This window comes from Dama dama, chromosome 33, assembly GCF_033118175.1.
Source record: "Dama dama isolate Ldn47 chromosome 33, ASM3311817v1, whole genome shotgun sequence".
In the NCBI taxonomy this organism is placed as follows: domain Eukaryota; kingdom Metazoa; phylum Chordata; class Mammalia; order Artiodactyla; family Cervidae; genus Dama; species Dama dama.
The window spans coordinates 23,291,357-23,310,776 of NC_083713.1; the positions used below are offsets into that span (position 1 = coordinate 23,291,357).

Sequence of the window (19,420 nt, forward strand, 5' to 3'; positions counted from 1 at the left end):
ATTCTTGCTCTGACTCTTGGTTTAGTTGACTTACTTGTGTCCTGATCTTATACTTGATAAGTTTCTCTAATCAGATGAGAAAACAGTTGAGCATTTCTGGACTGTAGACCAACTGTAATGTTATTTGAAAATAGGAGTTGGGCTTGGGGGTTTAGGCTTTTCCCTTTTTACTTGTATATGATTTAGTGTTCATCCTACACTAGACACTAAAATGCATTGTTTAATTATCTGAGCTCAACACACCATTTTATAATTCATTAGTCAGTTGCTCTTTGCAAAAGCTTATTTCTTATGAAACAAAAGTGGGAATCATGCAACTGGACTATTTATCTCTCTTTAGGGGTTGGGGGTTAATATCTGATAGCTCATAACATCTTTATTATAATGCATTTATAATGATTTACTGAAATCATTCTATGGCTAAGTATCTAATGTCAAAACCGGGATCTGGCATGAAATAAAATGCTGTATCCTTGGGTAGCTCTAGGGGAAAAAAGGCCTCAGCCAATATTTTCTGTGTAATTCTACAAACTGTAATAAGGGTAGGGGTAATTGCCTTAATGTCAATTAAGCTATTAATAATGCCCATCCTGTCATTTCTAAATATAGCAGTGTCTCAATCATACATTACTGTCCTCTGTAATTTCTGTCTACACAGAAATGAGATCACAGCTTCTGCAGGTCGGGAAGTCTGTCTTGCAGCCAGTCTTTCCTCCTTTACATACAAGGAAGTTTGGAGGTTGATTTACTTGTTTTTTAATGAAATCTTTCTACTTAGACACACGTGTGTAAATACTTGTAAGGGCAAGGCAGTCCTGTGAACAGAGACAATCCAGCCTCAACAACTCTCTGTTTTCACTCTGCTTCTAGATGACCAGTGTAGTGTGCTCCTTATCAGGACCAATGATCCAGGGTCCAGGCCCCCAGCTGATGGTCCAGACAGTCCCGTAATAGCATTTTAGAGTTGGGAGCCTTCACTCCAGCTGCGTGATGCTCTGCTGTGTGCTTGTCGTCCTCAGACAACCTAGATGCACACAAGTCCCTCAAGGATAGACGACGACGGGGTAAAACACGGTAGACTGAGACGCTGTTGCGGAGCAGAGGGGCCAGTGGGCCCTTGGTGAATTTCAGCAGACACAGGGAAACGCTTATTCAGAATCGGGACTAGGAAGTGAACGGCAGGCTCTTGGTGAACAGAGATAATGTTGCCAACTCTCCCAGATGAGCTCTAAATCAGAGCCACTTATCTCACAGCGAAGAAGGACCTGGACAAGACCTCCTTCTGTAGTTGGCACTTATATTTCTCCTGGGCTAGGATTTCTGAGCAGTCACTTCCTCTTGCCCCCCTTGTTGGCCATCTTGGTGAAGTGAACTTCTACTTGATGATATTTAGAGCTCATTAATTTGTCCCAAGGAAGCTTACTGTATGGCAGTTTAATGACAGAAACCTGTTTTAATGCAAATGGACATGTAATCCCACTAAGGCACTCTGAGGGTGTAAATTTAAAACAATTGCTAGGAGCTGACACCGGAGTTTAATAAGATGGAGGGCTAGCTCCCAGATCCTGGAACCCCCCAGGGACCCTGCCTGGACACCCAGCCTTGGCGGTTTTAGTGCGGCTGGCGGTTTCCATGGCAATCAGAAGAGCGGGGAGCTTTGGCAAGCCTCTCTGAGGTGATGGGGATCCGAGTTCTGGAAGAGTGGGTGGGAGTGCAGGGAGCAGGCAAGCGCTGTGAGGGAGGAAATGAAGGGTGAGTGGGTGTCTTCTGAACATTATTCCTCAGGGCACAGGCTTGGGGAAGATGCCACTGAGACCCAGGAGGTGGCTTCTGCCCTGGCTTATTGTCAATGCCTGATCTGGGCAGATCACCACAGAAAGAGCACTGCTTGGGACCCCGCTTCTGCCAGCAGGTAAAGGGGGAAGGCCGCCTCTTGAAAGGGGACGGAAACAAGGCTGGGGAAGGAATTGTTTGTGACTATCTGCTAGATTATAATGCTGTTGGGTGCTACATCATTCTCCTGAGAGCCCTGAATAAGGTTATTCTGGGTGAAGTCATTTTTGTAATAAAGTTGGCTTGAACTCTGGGTCATAAATCACGGGTTCTGGTACTAAAAGAAATCACTAAACATGCCTCTGTTACCACATACTGTCCTCCTTTGAAATACTTTGGTTTTACTACAAATCCTCCATTGACTGAGATGGGGGAAATACACACAATGAGCAAACGATTCCTTCCGTCCCAGGCTGCAGCCCTGCCGGCATGTGGGCCTCCCGGAATGATTTCCTGAGGTGTGATGTTATTTATGGCGGGCTTTCTCTATCAAAAAGGCAAACAGCATCCTGAGTGACCCTGAAGTGTTTGCATCATTGCTTCTCTTGCTAATTGATTCATCCCCTGGCAGGGCCTGAGTCACGGGCTGTTAGCTGGACACTCTCTCCCCACTGCAGATCCTGTGGACTAAGGTGCACAACAAGCGAAGATGTTAATAAAATTGTTAAATGTCAAAACTGCAAAACCCACACCCATTCAGAGTCCATCAGCTCTCCTGGAATGATTCTGTAAAATATCATCTCCTCCCCTTGTCCTTTTCTCAGTCTAAACTTCATCACCTTCATTAAGGAAGAAGATTAAGAACTGTTATTAACAACACAGATTGTTTAATTTCTTTCTTCACTTCTTCCTTTCAGAGAAGAGTCTGGCACAGAATGAAAAGGAATGTTATCATAGGAAGTGCATTTCAGATGTAGTAAAGCAGAAAGGAGAGGGTGGCCCCAGTGGCAGTTCTAAGAGGGACAGAGTGTGGATCTCTATAGCTCAGTGGCTGCAAAGCAGAAAATGAAGATTGTAAAAACGTCACATAAAGAAAAAATGCACAGTGGATTCGTTTTGCGATGCCCATAATTCAGTAATGCCTTTAAGTAGCTAGAAGAAATATAATAAATGTTTTTCCACAACGTTGATCATACTGTATCAGAGGAAATATTAGCGTGCAGGGAGCCATGATTATACTGGTAGTAATTCTCGGTGCAGAAAACTAGTAGAAGATGGGACCCTTTATAGGCCCAACTTTTATTGGCTGCAGTTATTTACCTTTAAGAATACGCCTAATACATTGTCCCATAGCTAAATATTTTTTGTGAAAATTCAAATCAGTAGTATCAGTAAATCAGAAATCTTGCGACCATTTTATAGAATTTATGTATATATTTTCCTGTAGATGCTCTGATATGTTCCAGAATACAAAACCAGCCAATTGACCATGTAAAAATTCTAGAATGTCTGTAAAACAGATTCTTCTGTATTCTGAACCTGGATAGGAGCAGACAGGTTTATGGCATGTGATTCCATCCAAATGCCACCTGTATATATATAACATCTCTCTAAAGAAATTAAACGGATTATTAGATTATATACTGCAGTAAAACTATACTGGAAGCTGTAAGCCAGGAGAGGATATGCATGTTGGCAACTGCCTTTTTTAGGGAATCTTGAAACATCAAAGGGAGCTTTGCAAGACAGGATTTTTCGTTAGAGAGAAAAGAAGGGAACTGATCCCTCATGCCAGTCTGGTAATGTGGTGGCCATGGCCACCTTGATGTAGGAGGTTCCAGCCTGTCAAGGGAAGGTTCTACCCTTGCTCTCGAGGGACCCCAGGTTTGATTCTAGAAATAAATTATCAAATGAGAGTTACAGGGTGCTCCGGATAAGAGCCACCCGGCCAGACTCCTGCAGAACTAAAAGGAGGGGTGAGACCTGGGTCTGCCAATTCTCCATATATTCCCCACAAAGAAGCAATAAGCCAGAGGGATCTCTGAGTGAAGATACTGAGAGAACAGTGATAGGAACGCATTCTTTTGCTTTAGAATCTGGATCATCCCTCTTGCAGTTCAAAGGCCTTGTAAAAGCAAACAAACCTGGCTACAGCCTGCAGATTCACCTGCTCTGTGTCAACACACGTCTCCCAGAACTCTCACTGACACAGGTCGTTTCCCAGGCACTCCTTCCGGAGACGCTCCCCGTGTCTCTGGCCCGGCGCTCTCCGCACAGGGCCCGCTGCAGCTCTCTTGTGCACGAGCTCCCTCAGTCCAGCAGCTTCTTCTTCTTTTTTTTTTTTTTTTAATTATTATTATTATTATTTTTTTTGTCATACATTGACATGAATCGGCCATAGATTTACACGTATTCCCCATCCCGATCCCCCCTCCCACCTCCCTCTCCGCCCGATTCCTCTGGGTCTTCCCAGTGCACCAGGCCCGAGCACTTGTCTCATGCATCCCACCTGGGCTGTCCAGCAGCTTCTGAGCAGTGCTTTCTCCTCCAGTACGGCACAACAGAGAGGTGGAGGAGCTGAAGGGCATTTGGAGCTTTTTATGGAATTATGTCTTGATTATCTTGTTGGATTTGAGAGGGTGCCTGTAAATTCTTCCCAACTTGAGAACTTGAAAGAGGCAGACAGATGAAGGGAAAGAACCCCAATAGGAAGGGTAAATCTAAAATTGAGAAAAGCTTGGCACAAGATGATGGTTTTTCTGGGAGTGCCACCTGGGAAGTTGGTAAGCTGTCACCTGATATACTCAGCGTTGACATAGACATACATAATTTCCAGGTTGAGGTGACTTAACAGGCTTCTGTTGAGAGTTTTTTCCCAGGGTCACTGAGGGGGCCACCTTGCCAGCATCCTCCTACAAGTGGCAGTGGTCTAGGTCCAGCAGCAGCAGCAGCTGTTTTCAGATTTTTTTTTTTTAATGAAAATTATTATTTTTTAACTTAGTTAATTGGTTGGTCATTGGAGGAATGCAATTTAAAACAAGAAGTTGAGGGGGAGCTAATTATCCCTTTGAATTCCCTCTTCGTATATATTATCCTACGTGGACTTATTACCAACACTTGTTGAAGATTAATGAGTAATGCTGTGCTTTCTTCTCTCGCCTCCCTTCCCTCTCCCTCCCTCCCTTCTCCCATTTATCCCTTCCTTCCTCCCTCCCAATCTTCCTTCCTTTTTTCTTCCTTCCTTCTCTCCTTTATTTTCCTTTCCTTTTCTTCTCCTACCCTTCTTCTTTCTCTTCATCTTCAATGACTTGGAAAAAATCATAATGAACTTCTTAGAGCAATTCCACAACCATGAAAATGTTCAGGGTCATGGATGTTTTCCCTGGAGTATTTAACAGAGGAGTCAAGTATAGCTTTCATTTCTGCTGTGTCTGCAGCACGCACGCAGTCTCATTTGTCCTTGCAAAAATGTCTAAGTGTGCTTAGGAGGGTCAGGGAGACCCTTGGGGCACTATAATTTTAGTAAATTAAAAAACATCAAAATAACACTTAACAAAACAGATTTTGGAAACTACTTAGGAAATAGAGTGAATTTTGTTTCACTTGACATCCAGCCTGAATTATTGACTTACACTGTGGCCAGATAAAGAATCTAGACAACATTTGACCATACAGAATATTTTATTATAATTTAAAACCTTTTACATTTTCAAATGAGATTCACTTGTAATTGTCTCCACAACCGCTGGATGTCACTGTTGCATACGCCTGGGCAGTAACAGCTTCCCGCTTGGGCAAGCTGAAACTGGTATTTTAAGGACTTGCATGCTTCCTTCTTGGCACTCTACCTTTTGATTGAACACATGCTATCATGCTAAGACGACTGTCTTCCCCATCCAGTGCACTCAGCCCTATTCTCAATTATGGCACTCTACTGGGAATTCTAATTCATACAGGATGAGATTTTTCAAACACAATTATCTTCTTCACTATTTAAAAAGAGTATGGTACATTTATAATAGTTCCCAACATTGTGTATTAATTATAACTAGCACATTCTGGATACCAAATGGAGTGAAGTGAACACATAACCATAAAATATCCTGGATTTATAAAGTGCCTTTCCCCCCCTCAAAGTGCTTACAACAGTTTCGTATCTATTTGCTCATCTGTCTTCTCAACATCCCTAGGGGGTTACCTGCTTTAATGCTTTTATGAGTCAAAGTTGACCTGTGAAATAAATTGAATGAAGTAATTATTTGCACTGGGATCCCAGGAGTAAAGCAAAAGCAAACACTGAAAACTGTTCCAGACAGCTAATTATAGTTTGCAAAAGTAACTTGTTGAAATTTGGGTAGTTTTGGGTTTTTTCAATTACTTAAAAAATTTCTTAATCCCTGGACCCCTTTACCTCTTCTTTTAAATATGCATTAAAAAAAAAATCTAGGCCATCTTGTACAGCTGACGTTATACAGATATTAGATCTGGAGACTTTTCCAAACCTGAAAAAATCCTGGCCCGGTAGAAGTGCTAGACTAGAATATGACCCATGGAAAGAAGTGAGAGGACCAACTGGAACCGTTGTTAGCTTTCCCTACAGTTAGAAATGACCATGAGCTTCACTTTAGCCGTTTTGTTGAGTCTCTTTTTTCCTAAAACCTTGGAGTTGTTTTCTTTAGCTTCCTCTCGTGCCTTTGCACTGGGGAAGTCAGAGCTGTCCTGGAGGGACTACTGGCCTAGATCTTAGCCGGAGGAGGTGGGGAGGGGAGATCCCCTCTGTTCTAATGAATAATCAGAGAGTGGTGTTGCCTGCCATCTATGAGATGCTTTGATCCAAAATTTCAGTCATTGTTTCCACATTTAGGGGCTGGAATGAACATCAAAGAAGTGGGTGTATGGAATTTACTGAATGCCAAAGAAGTACAATAACATACAGAGGATATAAGCAAACCCCAGTGGCAAAATTTGCTGCCAAATGTCACACATAATAGAGGCCCCTGAAGTGAGAGTCTGCCTTTGACAAATGCATAATGATATCAATGCCAAGGGAAGGAACTAGCATGCTGAAAGGTGAATAAAAGAGCTAGGAACAGTTCAGTGGACTTAACACATTTCCTTCGTGCGTTTTCACACAACAGGGAAAGCAGATGACACAAATGCATTAGGTAATCATTGGACAGGGCTGCAAACTCACCAGCAGTTTTAAACTGACCTGGCTTTTTTGGGATGCAGCTCTAAAGATGAAAATGAAATGTGATTAGTAATTACTCATCTTCTGGAGGGAAGAAAAAAAGGGAACAAGGAAAGTGAAAATAGCTTTCTTGTTCTGTCTTGGATAGTTCCAGATTTTAAAGCCCATATGTTGTTTGCTATAACTTCTTTGCCTCCCAGGGCCAATGCATTCCAAACATTTCAGCTAGCGCAGTACACCAAGGAGCTAGGAAGTTAGGGCTCATTTGTATCCACAGTCTTTGTTCAAATATGGATTAATTTTGGTTAATTTCAGTGGGTGCACATAAAGTAAAATGCACAGAACTGAAACCACTGAAATCAGGCCATCGTGTGATCATCTAAAAACCTACTTTTCAAGCTCCTTTAAGTTTTATTTTTGAAATAAAAACAATAAAATGACTGTAAAAAGTTTCCAAAAGCATTGACATTATGAGCAATTGCTAACCAAGGCTATTCCCAGAATGATGGAGCAAATTTGGATATAATTCTAGAAAAGCTAACTGCCCTGCAGTGCCAGCTCTAAATATGTCATTCAGAAGGTGATTTGATAAGGTTCCTCTGGTAGGTGGTTCTTGCCTCCGGGGCCAGATATAGATGGAGAAGCATATTGTGCTGCTCTCACCAAGGTCAGCCTTGGAGGGCACAGCAGATTCTTGCCCAAAGCTCCTATCCTTTTACTATGGAGATTAATACTTAAAAAAAAAAACAACAAAAAACAGACTGGGTGTGGATGTTTAAAGGAAAGAGTCTCAAAAATGCCACAGTATCTGGAAACAGCTTACCAGCTTCATGAGTATAGTCTGGTAATGAATTAAGTACAAGTAAGACCAAGATGTGTGTGTTTATTTGAAACCCTCCAGGGTTGAGCAAAGAATTGTGCCAGTTGCAAATAGAGTGAGCATTTCTATCCTATGCATTAAGCAATCAGAGCTTGTTTGCTTGTATTTACCAAAACCATTTTCAACACAATCCCTACAGTTCTTCCTATAAAATTTCTTCTGCAGGCTTGCACTGCATAATAAAGGAGCTCATAGATGGGTCCTGCTCTGTTTATTGTGCATGTTAAGTAAATGCAATGATTTTCATTATTTCAGACTCTATAATGAAATGACTGAGTGCCATTAGAAAATGGACAAACAAGTATTCAACTGGCTGGATGAACCATAGCTTTCTGGCATTAAAGGTGTAATATTTATGAGTTAATTTAATCATAGAAGAAAATATTGAGTAGGTGGCTGAGTAAAATGATGACTGTGTATGATGTTTTTGCCATGCAGCTGGATAAACATATTCTATGACAGACCTTGGCAAGAACTGCAAAGATGCTCTTACAATGGCATGAATAAATATTAGGTGCTGCCTAGAATTCACTGCATTTGAAGTCTTGAGCAAAGCCAGATGAGCTTTAACAGGAAAATGTGAAGAAGCCATGTATGCACATTAGGATTATGTAAACACTGAGTTCTTCCTCTGCTGCCTGGGAATTGCTCTAACATTCATTTTCGTCTACATCACTGACGGATTTTTTTTTTCTTTTACACATTGTCTTTGCACTTCTAGGAGTGCTTTAGCATTGACCCAGTTTGGGGGCAGCTCCAGGTAAGTTTTTCAACAACATGGACTTGGAGTGAAAAGAAATACTTTGCCTAGGCTACAGAGAGCTGACAAAGATTGTATACAAACACAAAGATTGTATTTTGTAGTGACCCAATCCCAGGTGGCTCAGTGGGTAAAGAATCCTCCTGCAATGCAGGAGACTTAGGCAATGTGTGTTTGATCCCTGGGTCAGGAAGATCACCTGGAAGAGGAAATGGCAACCTGCTCCAGTATTCTTGCCTGGAGAATCCCATGGACAGAGGAACCTGGCAGACTATGGTCCATGGGGTCTCAAAGAGCCAGACATGACTGAAGTGACTGAGCATGCAAGCATGCAATCCAGTCTATGTAAAACAGTAAATTTAAAAATTTCCTTTTCTTGAATGTCCTTAGAATATATGGTTTCAGATTCCAAGAAGGACCATAAGATAAAGTGATAGTTGGGTATATATTTTGAAGAAAGGAGATCAGCAATAATATTTTAACAGTCACTTAATGAAGCATTTGATTCAGGGCAACAAGAACCAGTGTACAGGACACGATCACAGAAATATATTTTTGTGGGTTTTCCCCCACAGGTTGTCATTTTACCAATAAAGAAAGTATCTTTTTTTTTTCCAGTTTTATTGAAACATAATTGATATGCAATGCTGTGCAAGTTTTAGATGTACAATGTGTTGATTTGATACACATATATTGTGAAATAATCACCACTACAGCGTAAGCCAACACCTCCATCACCTTACACAATTATCATTTCTTTTTTTGTGGTGAGAACTTTTAAGATCTGCTCTCAGCAACTTTCAAGTATAAAATATAATATTGTCAACTATAATTACCATGCTGCACATTAGATCCTCCAAACTTTTTCATTTTATAACTAAAAAAGTTTGATCAACACCTTCCCATTTACCTCACCCCCCAGCCCCTGGTAACCACCATTCTACTCTTTGTTTCTATGAGTTTGGCTTTTTTAGATTTCACATGTAAGTGATACCAGACAGTATCTATGTTTCTCTGTTAATTTCACTTAGCATGCCCCCAAGTTTCATCCATCTTGTCACAAATGGCAGAATTTACTTTTTTCTCATGACTGAATAATATTCAATTGTATATATGTACCCTGTCTTCTTCTTTTATTGAAGTATAGCTGATATACTCTCAGTATAGCTGAGAAGTGGACCATAAAGAGGCCTGAGAGCTGAAGAATTGATGCTTTTGAACTGTGGTACTGGAGAAGACTCTTTAAGAGCTGCTTGAACAGCGAGGAGATCAAACCAATCAATCCTAAAGGAAATTGACCCTTAGTATTCATTGGAAGGACTGATGCTGATGCTGAAGTTCCAATACTTTGGCCACCAGATGTGAAGAGCCAACTCACTGCAAAAGACCCTGATGCTGGGAAAGACTGAGGCCAGGAGAAGGAGGCAACAGAGAATGAGATGGTTGGATAGCATTACCAAATCAATGGACATGAGTTTGAGCAAACTCTGGGAGATAGGACAGAGAAGCCTGAAGTGCTGCAGTCTATGGGGTCACAAAGAATCGGATATGACTTAGCGACTGAACAACAACAATAGTTGATTTACAATATTACATTAGTTTCAGGTGTACTGCATAATGGTTCAGTATTTTTATGATTATACTATAATACAGATTATAGTCAACATGATGGCTATAATTCCTTGCATATCATATTTTCCTTTTCCACTCATCCGTTTTTGGGCACTTGGATTGTTTCTGTATCCTGGCTCTTGTGAATGATGCTACAATGAACATGGGAGTACAGGTATTGCTTCAAGATCCTGATTTTATTTCCATTGGATATATACCCAGAAGCAGGATTTTTAGATCATATGGTAGGTTTAATTTTTTAAAACTATTTTTAAAACTATTTTCCGTAGACTCTGCCCCAGTTTACATTCCTACCAACAGTGTGCAAGGATTACATTTTATTCACATCCTTGACAAAGCTTACCTCTTATCTTTTTGATAATAGCTATCCTAATATGTATGAAGTGATATCTCATGGTGGTTTTGATTTGCATATCCCGGTCATGTATGGATGTGAGAGTTGGACTGTGAAGAAAGCTGAGTGCTGAAGAATTGATGCTTTTGAACTGTGGTGTTGGAGAAGACTCTTGAGAGTCCCTTGGACTGCAAGGAGATCCAACCAGTCCCTCCTAAAGAAGATCAGTCCTGGGTGTTCATTGGAAGGACTGATGCTGAAGCTGAAACTCCAGTACTTTGGCCACCCGATGCGAAGAGTTGACTCACTGGAAAAGACCCTGATGCTGGGAGGGATTGGGGCAGGAGGAGAAGGGGACGACAGAGGATGAGATGGCTGGATGGCGTCACCGACTCGATGGACATGAGTTTGAGTAAACTCCGGGAGTTGGTGACACACAGGGAGGCCTGGTGTGCTGTGATTCATGGGGTCGCAGAGTCGGACACGACTGAGCAACTGAACTGAACTGAACTGAATGATTAATTATGTTGAGAATCTTTTCATTCACCAAATCTTCTGTGAAAAGGACTTGTCTATTCAGGTCCTTTGCTTATTTTTTAATTGAATTGTTTGGTTTATTTGCTATTGAGTTGTACGAGTTCTTTATATATTTTGGATATTAACTTCTTAGCAGATACATGATTGGCCAATATTTCCTGCCGCCCCACAGGTTGGCTTTTAATTTTGTTGATTGTTTCTTTCGCTGCTCAGAAGGTTTTTAATTTAATATAGTCCCACTTATTAATTTTTGCTCTTGTTGTTTGTGCTTCTGATGTGAAATCCAAAGAAATATTTTCAGGACCAATTTCAAAGTTTTTTCCACCTATGTTGTCTTCTAAGAATTATAAGGCTTAAACATGTCTCATGTTTAAGTCTTTAATCCACTTTGAGTTAACTTTTGTGCGTGGTTAAGATAGGGGTCCAATTTTCTTCTCTATGTGTCAACCCAGTTTCTCAGCATCATTTATTGAAGAGACTATCCTTTCTTCATTGAGTATTCTTGGCTCACTTATCAAATACTTGTTGACTGTACGTGCAAGGGTTTATTTCTCGGGTCTTTATTCTGCTCCATTGGTGTCTGTGTCTATTTTTTATGCCAGTGTAATACTGTTCTGATTACTACAGATTTGTGCTATAGTTTGAAATCAGGAAATGATGGCTTCTGCTTTGTTTGTTTTCTCAGATTGTTTTGAGATCTTTTGTGATTCCATACAAATTTTAGGATTTTTTTTCTATTTCTGTGAAAAATGGCATTGCAGCTTAACAGAAATTACATTGAATCTATAGATGAGTTGAGTGGTATGGACATTTAAACAGTATCAACAAAGAATATCTTTCCATTTATTTGTGTCTTCAACTTCTGTCATCAAAGTCTTATAGTTTTCAGTGCACAGATCTTTTACCTCCTTGGTTAAATTTATTTCTAAGTATTTTATTGTTATGATGCTATTGTGAGTGGAATTGTTTTCTTAATTTATTTTTGAAATTTTTCATTGTTACTGTATAGAAACACAACTGATTTCTGTAAGTTAATTTTATGTCCTGCAACTTTACTGAATTCACTGATTCATTTTAACAGCTTTTTGATGGAGTTTTTAGGATTATCTATATCGAAGATCATATCATCTGAAGAAAAGACAGTTTTAGTTCTAATCTTCCAATTTGGATGGCTTTTATATCCTTTTCTTACCTGATTGCTCTGGCTAGGATTTTTAGTACTATGTTGAATAGGAGAGGTGAGAGTGGGCATTCTTCTCTTTTTCCTGATCTTAGAGAAAAAAGATGTGTTAGCTGTGAGTTTGTCATATACAGCCTTTATTATGTTGAAATATGTTCTTTCTGTATCCAGTTTCTGCATCTATTGAGATGATCATCTGATCTTTATCTTCCATTCTTTTAATGTTATGTATCACATTAATTGATTTGTGTGTGCTGAACTACTCTTGCATCCCAGGGATAGATCCAGTTTGATCATGGTGTATGATCCCTTTAATGTGCTATTGAATTTGGTTTGCTAGTGTTTTGTTGAGAATTTATGTACCAATATTTGACAGAGTGGCTGAACAGAACTGAACGGATTCATCAAGGATATTGGTCTGTAGTTTCCTTGTAGTATCCTTATCTGGCTTGGTTATCAGGATAATACTAACCTCATAAAACAAGTTTGAGAGTGCTCCTTCCTCTTAATTTTTTGGAAGAGTTTGAGAAACTGTTGTTCAGTCACTCAATTGTTTCCGACTCTTTGCGACCCCATGGACTTGAGCGCACCAGGCTTCTCTGTCCTTCACTATCTCCCAGAGCTTGTTCAAATTCATGTCCATTGAGTCAGTGATGCCATCCAACCATCTCATCCTCTGTCGCTCCTTCTCCTCCTGCCTTCACTCTTTCCCAGAATCAGGGTCAGGGAAGTTTGAGAAGAATTGGCGTTAATTCTTATTCAAATGTTGAGTAGAATTCACCATCTGATCTTAGACTTTTCTTTGTGTGGAGGTTTTTCAATCTCCTTACTTGTTACTGGTCTGTACAGATTTTCTGTTTCCTCATGATTCAGTCTTGGTAGGTCATCTATTTCTAGGAATATATCTTTTTCTTCTAAGTTATCCAATTTGTTGGCATATAACAGTGGTAGTCTCTTGTGATCCTTTGTATTTGCATAGTAAGAGTTGTAATGTCTCCTCTTTCATTTCTGGTCTTATTTATTTGAGTCTTTTCTATTTAGTTTAACTAAAGGTTTTTAAAATTTTTATTTATCTTTTCAAAAAATCAGCCAGGTTGTGGGGAAAAAAGTTGCAGGTGGAAGACTTCATCTTGGATAATGTCTCTATGCTCTGATGCGAGTTGGCTTACATTGTCTTTGCTTCTTCCATTTATATTTTTATCTCCGTTTCATGCCTGAGAACTTCCAAATGGAACAACAAAAAAGGAAAATGTAGTTCAAAATATCCTTGTATTTTCTAAAACTGAATGCTGTTTCAGTATTAAATTTTTTTCCAGCTATGCATTATGCCCAATATCTGAACACAAAACTCTTACTTCCTGGGTTTTATGTTTCTAGTCTTTAATAATTGTCTCTAGTATACATGGCATCATGTCTTGAAATACCTGAAAAAGAGGTCATTTGTTAGCAAATTTTCATAGCTATACAAGGAATCATTGTAAACAGACTTGATGCTATACTTCTTTTGGTACATGTATATTACTCCATGTATATTACTCCAAAGAGAGAGAAGTGATTTGATATTTTGTATATGTAAAGTATTTAGGACAGTATCTGCATCATGGTAAGTCCTTTGTAAATCTTAGCTGCTGCTACTGTTTCTACTACTACTGCCATTATTGAAAAGCCTAACGATTATGTTGTGACAGGGATCAGTTGGACTGGTTTCATTAGGAATACCAACCTCTGGCATGGACCTAACACATGTGTAGTAAATTAGATAATTATTTCTCACCTATGAAGGACTGTTTGATCCTTTGGGAGACCATCTTTTTAAATCCACATTTTTTTTTTTTTGCCATTGGCTGCCCCTTGGGGACAGAGTGTCAGAGTGTCAAAGTGAAACCCTGGGATGTAGCATGCATGTGGGCTTTTGCTCTGAAGCAATGCTTCTCAAACTATGCGTGGTGAAGAATCTGTTTCTTTTTTAATTTACAGTCTGTCACAGCCTAATATTTTATAAGTTACAACAAAAATAACTTAAAATGGAATAAAAATCAATATACACAAAATTCAAGTCCCATTTTTTAATTAGATTCAACAGAAATAAACTTAAGCTGCCACATGGCTGCCAACAGTTCTCAATGCTGTGCTGCGCTCAGTCGCTCGGTCGTGTCTGACTCTTTGCGACCCCATGGACTGTAGCCTTCCAGCCTCCTCTGTCCATGGGATTCTCCAGGAAAAAACACTGGAGTGGGTTGCCATACCTTCCTCCAGGAGATCTTCCCAACCCAGGGATCGAGCCCACATCTCCTGCATCTCCTGAACTGCAGGAGAATTCTTTACTGTGAGCCACCAAGGAAGCCCAGCAGTTCCAAATGCTTCCTCTCAATTCTGTTCTTGTCTCATCTCCGAACAGTAACTAAGAAATTTCTGACAGTAGGCCTCACTTTGAGCAGCAACCTCACAAAGAGCAATGAGGAGCCCAAAAGTCTGTCATTTCCCTACTGCTTTCCTTCCGTAATGCTCAAAGGGCTCTCATCAAAACAGGCTTTAGGCTGGGTCGGCAGGCTTCAGGCCCCACCTTTATTGGCATGAAGCTGGTGTCCGGGGGGTAACTGAGACACCGCAAGAAAAAGCCACTTCTGCCGGGCACTGGCCATTGTCTCAGTTGGGAATTTCCACACAGCGAAGCGGTGGGCTGTTTAGTGTGGATGCACAGGTGTGGAAACAGTCTGTGATAGACAGCTTTATGGCAAATAAACACAGTGTATGATATACTGTAATCAACTATATAAACAACTTTAAAATTGTCTTTACTTCATATTTCCAGCATTTGGTTTTGTTAATCATACGTCTTCTTGACAGCAATTAAATAACCTTGAGAGGAAATGTACACCTGCTGTCTCCCCTGAGGAAACTACATCTCTTTTGTGAATGACATAAGTTCTCCATAAAACATAAGCAAAGATAGGAGAATTGAATTTGGAGATATGTCTCCTTCCTCTCTCTTTTTTTTTATCTCTAGTTGAATTGGAGGGCACAGTTTAATATAGCTAAGCTTTCCCCAGGTCCCTATTCTAGCATTCTTTCAAGCCCCAATATTTCCCAGATGGCCAAACTGGAGACCCTAGCTAATGAGGTTGTGACAGGTGTCAATTCGTGGGCAAGATGCCACGACTGCCTCGCTTGGCCTGTGCTTTCACCCTCCCTGACTTCTGGGCCCTGGTGCCCAGAATACTTCAATACTTCTTGATTTCTGCAGCCCACCTCATCTACTTTTCATGAACACTATACTGGTCCTGTTTTCTTTAAAACAGAATGTAACAACGTTTCCTTTGCTTGAGACAGGTTCCAAACAAGCTCCAGTTCATTGGGATGGGTGAAGTAAAAGTCAATTTTAATAGACAGGTGTCCCCACTCTCAAGATGGGGTGACAGGAGAGTGGCTGCTGCTGGGAGGCCAGGTGGGTGCTCAGGGCTCAGTGAGACTGCTCGCCGCTGCACCTCTGGTGAGCGGAGTCTCAGCTTCAGGCTGGTTGGACAAGCAACATTTGGGGTGAGTGGCCTGGGGCATTGCGTGCTTCTGGTGACACTGGAAGGGTGAGCAGCTGCCCCAGTACCAGTGCTTCGTGCGCAATAACCACCCGCTGGCTTCAGCTATGCAGATTCAGGGTGACAGTTCACCACACCTTCTTCCACCAGAAGTGGGCTCGCTTCTTGCAGGCTCCATATATAGTCTTTTTTTAAAAATAGTTTTCATTGATTTATTTTTGGCTCTGCTAGATCTTTGTTGCTGCCATGGCCTTCTATAGTTGAGACAAGCAGGGGCTCCTCTCCAGCCGTGGTACAGGGGCTTCTCACTGCAGTGGCTTCCCTTGTTTTGGAGCGCGGGCTCTAGGGCACGTAGGCTGCAGCAGACGCGGCACAGGTTCTCAGGACTTGTGGCTCCTGGGCCGTAGAGCACAGGTCTGATAGTCGTAGCACATGGGTTTAGCTGTTCTGTGGCATGTGCGAGCTTCCTGGATCAGGGATCAAACCCATGTCTCCTGCACTGGCTAGTGGATTCTTTACCACTGAGCCACCAGGGAAGCCCCATATACAGTTCTGACCACAAAACATCACCAGGGCTTCAAAAACTGGCTGAGTCCTGTGTCTTGGAGCTGGAACTCGGAGAACCTGAGCTTCCATTGTGTTTTGGTGAATTGAGTACTTGGGAGCAGCTGTCCTGAAGAGGAGCATGCAGCTATGGACTGCATCACACTCTTAGAATGGTTCCATCCACTCTACCTACCTTTAAGAAAAATCGCTTCATATGACAGCATTTTTTAGCTTGAGAACAATGCCAGAGTTGTATGACCTTGTTAACAGGTAGAAACCTGACCTGATTTGGTCTGATGGAGAGTAAGAATGTCCTGATACTTACTGGAATTCTTTCTTGGCTCTACAGTGATAGCCCTGTCAAGGGGAGAATTGGTAGTAACTGATGATGGGGTCAGAAATACTCCTGATATCATGGAGGATACTGCAAGGATCAAGGTAAATTCAGACCAGGGAGGCTGCTAGATCACAAGTAGGAGATGTGCACCACCATGGACAAGGCACCCAGGACTGTCACTGGGACATGCGACATCACAAGTGAATCCAAAATCATTTCTGAACTGGTTCAGACATGAGTTTGGGAGGTAACTATCTTCTCAACATTGGACCAGCTAAAGATGTACTAACAGTTAACTCTTCCAAGGAAGGCATCTTGCTGCTGGGAAGTGACTGAACATAATGGGGAGGCTATCTATGTATTTAAATCATGGAGTGTGCAATGGGAAAAGTACAAGGTAATTGTATAGTATACCTTAAAAAGATCAGCTATTTATATCATTTTACTGCACTGGTGAAAAAAAAATAGAGTCTTAAACCTTCAATTCCCCATAACTCTTCAACTATAAAGATAAGGATGCTGGGATCCAGGAAGCTCTGAAGTGTGGTCCACGAATCCGGGAAAAGGTCCCCTCTTTCTCTGAGCTCACCCTCTGCTCTCCCAGTTGAGTTGACCTGGACTATAAAGCTGACATGAGTGGAGTGATCATTGGGGTTCAAGAGGAAAGGGTCACTGTCTGCTGCTTACTGTTTTGATTTTCCTTGTATAGTATCATCATTATAATAAACAAACTACTCCATCCAAAGATGACTGTTCCAACACATTTTAGTCAAAGGTACTGACTGCATTATATCAGTGACTCAGTGGACCAAGGATCTGAGCTCCATTGCTAGCATACTTCAGTCTGGACAGCAAAAGAAAGAGCTGAATAATTAAGTTATTCATCTGTTCCTACCTTTGGAAATTATCTATAATGGAAGCCTGCCTCCATTCTCTGTGTTTGATAAACTTCACTTGCTTACTAAATGACTTTAGTTAAAGAATAAGCCAAGTCCTCCTGTTGCCTATGGGAGGAGGTGGAAAGAGTTTGGCAAATTCAACCATATGTTCTTTATTTAGCATCAATTATCACTAATTCGTCCCCAAGCAGCACACCCCCCAGCACATCCCCACCTCCAAGTTCAGGAGAACCTGGAGGGGAAGGAAAAAGCTTGCTAAGTTGCTGATGCTCACTCTTCAGAAGTTTGTAAAGCAAACTAAGAGCTCTGAAATTCAGTCTGTTTACAGTGGGACTATGAGAAAATGGATTTATTCTACCCTGCCTTTTCAGAAATGATCAAATAAATACATTTGCAAGTCCACAACACTTATAGGTCTCCCTACCATTTCTTTCTCTGTTTTTGTTCCTTGCAATTTTGTTCATTTGTTATTGTTGAAGAGGCTGGCTGTTTGTCCTGGGGTTTCCAACAATTTGAATTTTGATGATCATGTACCTGTGATGTTGTTTAATGTGTTCTTTTGCCATTGTAAGCTGTAAATTGGTAGTTAGATCTAGAGGCTTGATAAGATTCAGGTTCAATTATTTTGTCAAGAATATTTTACACATAGTGTTTTTCACTTCTATTAGGAGGTATATAATGCCTGATTGTCTCTTTTTGGTGATGTGAACAGCCAGTGGTGGTCATTGCCCAGATCCATTAATTCATTAGGAGGCTGCAAATGGTAATATCCTAATTCTGTCACTCCTTATTTGTTTATTGGTTGAAAAAATTTCTGCAAAGATAAAGTTCCCCTTGATTCTTACATCACTTGGAGATCATTTTTTTTTTCTTAACACATTGGATTGTTTCCCTTAGCATTCTCTAAAAGTGATTAATGGGTTTGGTTTTTTGGTATCCTACTGATTTAAATATACCTGATATGTTTCAATTCATTGCATTTATCATCCTACTGATGCTCAGATGATTCCATCTCTAGTCAGCTGAATCTTCTTTAAGCTGGTACCCAAATTCTTTGGACAGAATCCTAGTAGTTTTCCATCATTTCCTTGCTACTGATATGATAAGATATTCTGGACTCATTTAATAAACTTCCTGCCTCCCACCCAGAATCAGTTGTCTTTCCAAGAGGTTTGTTTTCTTTTGGTGGGAAATAGAATTTACAGACACAATCAGGGTTCTGGAAGTGTTCATTGCTGTTGGGCTGGTCATTGTTCACAGGCTTTTCCAGTGGACAGAACTAGAAAATGAGTACTTTTAAAACATAAATGATATAATGAGTTAGTATTTCTACCTCATTCATTTTCAGAACTACAGGATTTTTACTTGCTCTCATTGATCTAACATTTGGGCCTGCTCTCACCAAAGCTACAAATCCCAGTTCTCAGTGGCACATACACACATTTTTGTTACTAATACACACACAAAAGTTTCAGAACAACAATATTAATATTACTACAGTATGATTATTGAATCAAGACACACAAACAAAAACCAGTTAGACATAATGGAAGAAAAGACTAAATGTCTGGTAGTTATAAACAAAATAAAATAATGTTTAACAAGAAGTATTCATAACTTATATGAAGAAAGTTATAAGCAGTCATGAAGACATAAAATTAAACTTAGTTGGAAAGATGAACTGTGTTCATAGAAAAATTCAACATTGTAATAGGATCTTAGCTTTTCTTATATTTAAACAATTTCATAAAATTCCAGTAAAAATGCTATTAAGTTTTTTCCTAGAGCCAAATATGTTGATTTTATACTGTGTTTGGA

At 40.4% G+C, this 19,420-nt stretch overlaps 1 pseudogene; it reads left to right on the plus strand.

Annotated features, from left to right (window-relative positions):
• The first annotated feature begins 1,678 nt into the window (after positions 1 to 1,678).
• LOC133050766 (tissue alpha-L-fucosidase-like) lies at positions 1,679 to 17,211 on the plus strand (annotated as a pseudogene).
• The last annotated feature ends 2,209 nt before the right edge of the window (positions 17,212 to 19,420 follow it).